The sequence below is a fragment of the Rhineura floridana genome, chromosome 11 (genome assembly GCF_030035675.1).
Source record: "Rhineura floridana isolate rRhiFlo1 chromosome 11, rRhiFlo1.hap2, whole genome shotgun sequence".
Lineage (NCBI taxonomy): Eukaryota > Metazoa > Chordata > Lepidosauria > Squamata > Rhineuridae > Rhineura > Rhineura floridana.
The window spans coordinates 32250769-32256647 of NC_084490.1; the positions used below are offsets into that span (position 1 = coordinate 32250769).

The 5879-nt window shown below is 42.0% G+C and overlaps 1 pseudogene; it reads right to left on the reverse strand.

The window, feature by feature from the left end:
- Positions 1 to 758: 758 nt before the first annotated feature.
- On the reverse strand, positions 759 to 2095 carry LOC133366537 (tigger transposable element-derived protein 1-like; annotated as a pseudogene).
- Between the last annotated feature and the right edge of the window lie 3784 nt (positions 2096 to 5879).

Below are 5879 nucleotides of genomic sequence, written 5' to 3' on the forward strand. Positions count from 1 at the left end.
AGCTTCCATTTACAAATCTTCATTTCTAAAGGCATTTACAGGAATACCCCACATTAACATACGCAATGGGACCGGAGCGAGTATGTAAAGTGAAAATGTACTTAAAGTGAAGCACTAATTTTTTTCCACTTATCAATGCATGTACTACACTGCAATCGTCATATACAGGCATAACTGGTGTAAATAACGCATTTATAACTAAAATAAACATAAAATAAAATAAAATAAAATAAACCCTTTGAGAAAAAGGGTAAGCTTACCTTTAATGTCAGCTGGCAGATGTGAAATGGATGAACGAAAATTTACATGTATTGTAGGAAGGATGAAGGAGAGAGCATTTCTTCTATTTCATAAGTTGAGTCATCAAGGGCTAGATGCTTTCTTGCTGGCGATTTGGATGGACTTCTTGAAGTAGGAGTAGGGCTTGGGGCTGATGTCGATGCTAGAGATGGACTTTCAGTGGATGTTGATGGTCTGGGAGATTGACTGGGTGCTGCTGGCCTTCTACGAAAGTAGGTGTCTAAGGAGGTTTGAACTGTAGCTCTTTTCTTTTCCCTGTAGATTTCTTTGTAACAGGCATAAGCCCCAAAAATGTTAGCATTGACTTTGGAACTTCTTTCAAAGTCCCTATCATGCTTTTCAAAAAGAGTCATGGTGCTATCAAGATAACGGAAAGCTTCCAAGAGAATTTTTGAAGTTAGGCCTTCAGGCTGTTCCATGGTCTCATCCTCATCCAGCACATTTTCTTCTTCTCTCTCCTCTTCAAGTTCCAGAAGATCTTCATTGCTGAGGGGTTCAGTATGGGGCGCCAGAAGTTCAGCAACATCTTCTGGCTCCACTTCCAGCTCTAACTGCTTTGCCATCTCTACAATATTTTCAGTAACATTAGCTACAGGATCTTCAAAGCCTTCGAGATCATCAACTAACTGTGGGCATAATTTTTTCCAGGCCACTTTCATTGTTGTTTCCTTTATGTCATTCCTAGCATCTCTTATAGTATTGATGCAATCCAAGATGTCGTAGCTTTTCCAGAATTTCTTTAGGACTTCTTCCCCAGTCCCCTCTTTATTGTCTATTGCTGCAATACACTTACTGAATGTTCTCTTCAAGTAGTTCAACTTGAAGTTGGCTATGACACATTGATCCATGGGCTGCAGGAGTGAGATGGTATTTGGTAGTAGGAATTCCACTCGGATGTTAGGGTTCATCTCATCTAACGTTCGAGGGTGGCCAGGAGCATTGTCTACAAGGAGCAAAATGTTAAAAGGGATATTGTTGTCCTTGCAATAGGCTTTCACCTCTGGTACAAAGCAGGTGTCAAACCAATCTGCGAAAACGGCTGCAGTCACCCATGCTTTTCTATTAGACCTCCAATGCACTGGAAGTCTAGTTTTAATGTAGTTCTTCAAAGCTCTAGGGTTTTGCCAATGATAAATTAGCATAGGCTTTAGCTTTAAGGTACCAGAGGCATTGCCACTGAACAGAAGGATTATTCTATCTTTAGCTGCCTTGTAGCCTGGCATTGTTTTCTCCTATCTTGCGATGAAGGTTCTTGCAGGCATCTTTTTCAGAACAGCCCAGTCTCATCCACATTAAACATTTGATCCTTGGAGTAGCCTCCCTCTTCAATAATTTTGGCAAGGTTGCGTGGATATCTTTCTGCAGCCTCAGTATCTGCAGCAGCTGCCTCTCCTTGCACTTTGATGTTATGTAGGTTAGACCTCTTCTTGAACCTATCAAACCATCCATGGCTTGCAACAAATTTGGCATCATTCGCTGCCTCACCTTTCTCAGCTTTCAGGTCATTGAATAGGCTTAAGGCCTTATTTTGAATGATTGCCTGGCTTACAGGTACAGTCTGATTTTCTATCCAAACTATCAAGAGTCTCCATGTCTGCAACAATGCTATCCCTTTTTCTAATTGTTGTTGTGTTAACTGGTGTAGCACTGTTAACTTCCACAATAATTTTTTCTTTACTCTTCATGATCGTGTTCAAGTGAAGCCTAGCCTTCAGCCTATCTCAGCTTGAGAAACACCTTCATCAGACAGTTTAATCATTTTAAGCTTCATATCTAAGGTAATAGATTTACGACTTTTCTTTGTATCTGCCATTATGTACAGTACTGTAATACTGTACTACTGTACTGAACTGCACTGCACTGTACTGTATGAAATTGTGAAGCCAAACAATTGAAGGCAAGGGAAAACAATACCAATACCAAGAGGCAGCCCCCCCCACACACACACACTATTGGGTGTCACAAGCCAGCAGTGGCAAAAGGCAGAACTAATGATGGGCAGAAACAGAGAGACAAGTATTCTGGATTAATTAATTCAGAATAAAGACTACCCTGCTTCAATTTTTACTAGGGTAAAATTTCCAATCCTATGCAAGTCTACTTAGAAGTAGGTCCCACAGATGATACAGTATTTTAAAATTACAATACTGTACTGTTGGCTAATGCAGCAATTCTTTTGGAAAGAAGTGAACACAATTTTGTTTTTTTTCTCAATGTGGGGAGGGAAGTCATAAAACTAGAATCTATTTTATTTTATTTTTTTGTATCGATCAGTTAAAGCAGGAAAGGAAGATGGGATAATGGGACAATGGGGGGACAATTGAGAGGTATAAAATGGGACAATTGAGAGGTAAAAAATTAAATCAGGGTGATCTAAAGAGCATGAGGTGCGCCCACACACATACACACACACACTGCTGCCACCAACCTAGGCCGGGGCAGGCAGTGCTCCGATCGCTGTTAAGTACAGTAGTAAAGTACTGTTAAGAACTTAAATGTATTGTACTGTAAAGATCTTAAATGAGAACCTTTAGGTCAAGAGTCGCTCAAATTGCTCTGATTGCTATGGGGAGATGATGCAACGGGGAGACGACACTTCGGAATGCATGAGGCAAGTAGAACGCAAGTTTGGGCGTTCCGTCAGTGTCCATAAGTGTGAAGTGTGCGTACGTTAAGCGGAGTATGGTGGAGTATGGAGCATGTCCATACTCGCGAGGGTCCGTAAAATGAAGGTACGTAAAGCGGGGTATTCCTGTATACATTTGCATTACGATGACTATATTATTTCCCATGGCCTACAAGAGGTCATACAAGGCGACCAAGGCTGTTTCCATGCCAAAACCAGGCCTGAAACCCGACTGAAATGGATCCAGATAATTGGTCTCATCCAAGAGTGTCTGGAGCTGGCCTGTCACGACTCATTCAAGGACCTTGCCCAGGAATGGAACATTTGCCACCAGCCTAGAGTTATTAAGATTTTCTGGGTCCAGGGAGGGTCTCTTCAGGAGTGGTCTCACTACTGCCTCTTTCAGGCAGCCAGGGACCACCCCCTCTTGCAGAGAAGCATTAATCACTTCCTTGGCCCAGCAAGCTGTTCCATCCCTACTAGATTTGATTGGTTAAGAAAGGCAAGGATCCAGCACAGAAGTGATTGTGCGAACCTGTCCAAGCACCTTGGCAACATCCTCAAGCTGTACCAACTGAAACTCATCCAAGAAATCAGGACAAGGCTGTGCTCTGGATACCTCACTTGATTCACCTGCTATAACGCTGGAGTCTAAGTCCTGACGGATGCTAAAGATTTTATCCTGGAACTGCCTTGCAAATTCATTACAGCGGGCCTCAGATGGTTCTGCCATGTTCCTGGGGCCAGAGTATAATAGCCTCCAGACAATTCTGAAGAGCTCCTCTGGGTGGCAGATTGATGATTTGATACTGGCAGCAAAATATTGGTTTTTTGCTGCCCTCACTGCCCCTAAATACAGCTTACCATAGGCACTTTCCAGTGTATAATTGCTTCCCCCAGGAGTTTGTCTCTATATGCACTCAAGCCGTTTCCTATGTTGTTTCATCGCTTTCAGCTCTGGGGCATACCATGGAGCCGTACGAGCTCTACACAAGAGAGGGCGCTCAGGAGCAATCATGACAACAGCCTGGGTCATTTCTGTATTCCACAGTTCAACCAGGGTTTCAATAGGAGCGCCAGCACTATCAGCCGGAAAACTTCCCAGAGCCCTTTGGAAATCATCGAGATCCATTAGTCTCTGGGGACGGACCAACTTAATAGGTCCCCCACCCACCCAGCCACCCTGTTGTAGGAAGAAAGCCCCTGAAGTCTGCAATTCTAAACACACTTACTAAGGGACTAAGCCCCATAGAATTCAACAGTACTTCTCAGTGGATAGTGTGAGGATTGTGCTATTGGTAAGGCTTAACTAGGGATGCTCTGCAATGATATCCTTATCTAAGCAGCATTGGCAACCCCCTGACTGGAATGCCCTGCCTGCATTTTAAAGTGTCTGCTCCAAATTTCTTTACAGACTTGACCCTTCACTGCAGAGAGAGGTTTGAGAAATGTGTAAGAGTTAAAAAGATTCTCTATGGTTTCCTGCCTATTCCTGCTATAAACTCACTTTGACAGTCAACCCATTCCCAGTGAGTAATAATTGACAGAGAGAAACTACACATGGTCTAGTCTAGAACTCGGAAAAGTTACTTTCTTGAACTACAGTTCCCATCAGCCCAATCCAGTGGCCATGCTGGCTGGGGCTGATGGGAGTTGTAGTGTTAAAAAATAACTTCCCCAAGCTCTGGTTTAGTCTACCTTCACTTTAGGAACAACAGCAGTTGAAGCCACAGTTCCCAGTATGTGAATTCTCTTTTACTACTGTTGGGCAAGAAACAACCATGATGCAAATAACAAGATGCATCATCAGTGGGATTAAGGGGGTTGAGCTGACCACATGGAACCTCTGTTCTTTCTATGGATGTAAGGGAGTAATGTCAGAGGTAAATGAAATGCAAACAGAAAAAGAAAAAGACAGTGATGATTTCCTAAATACAATACCATACCATCCACAACAAGATACCTATGAGTAAAACAGAAAACTCAGCATCTCTCAACCAGTCAGGGTTCCTAATCGAAACTAAATAAATCCTGGCAGCCAGTCAGTCAAGGTCACAGAAATCCCCATGCAGCACAACCTGACCCCGGGGCTACAGTTAGTGCAGAATGCTGCGACACTTACTATCATGAGTGAGATCCTATCAGCAAATAATACCTGTTCTCTGAAATCTGCATTGGTTGCTGATTTCTTACCATGCCAAGTTCCATGTTATGGGTTTCACATAGTATTTGTTTTGCTGTTGTAAGAAATTTATGTTGAAATTTATGTTGAAAGTCCCCATATTTCCCTGAGAACTATTTCCATGATCAAAGAGTGCAAGGCAAGAAATAAAAGAGGAAACATAAAAATGAAGAAATTGCAGAACACTGAATTCATACCATGCATCATAGCACTTTGAGGAATAAAATACATTAATGTTCTCCCCCCCCCCCAGTATAAAATATAAGTTGTTTCTGGGAGGCAACATCTGCCTCCCAGAAAGAAGATCAGCACAGTGGGAAAGTCAGCCTCATCCATCATCCATCAACCAGTGGATTCATGATTGCTGTATTGTGTTGGTATTCAACCTGTTGTAGTCTACTTTGAGAATCACTCAACTGAACAGGAGGGTTTTTTTTTTTAAATAGATACATATATGATTGATAGCCAGGCCATAAGCTCTGAGAAAGAAAATTGTGAATGGTGTAACTGAGCTGAAGGAATACAAGAAGACCAATTTTTGATATAGGTGGAATTTTGAATCTACATACCTGTGGATGTTTTAAATGACCCTGAAGAGTGCCTCAAACACAACAACTTTGACAAAGCATTTTTTTATATCTTTGTTTCTCATGCTGTAGATTATTGGACTGAACATGGGTGGAAAAATAGCATGAAATAGAAATGGAGTGCCTTTAAGTCGATCTTGACTGATGGCAACCCTATGAATAGGGTTTTAATGGTAAGTGGTAT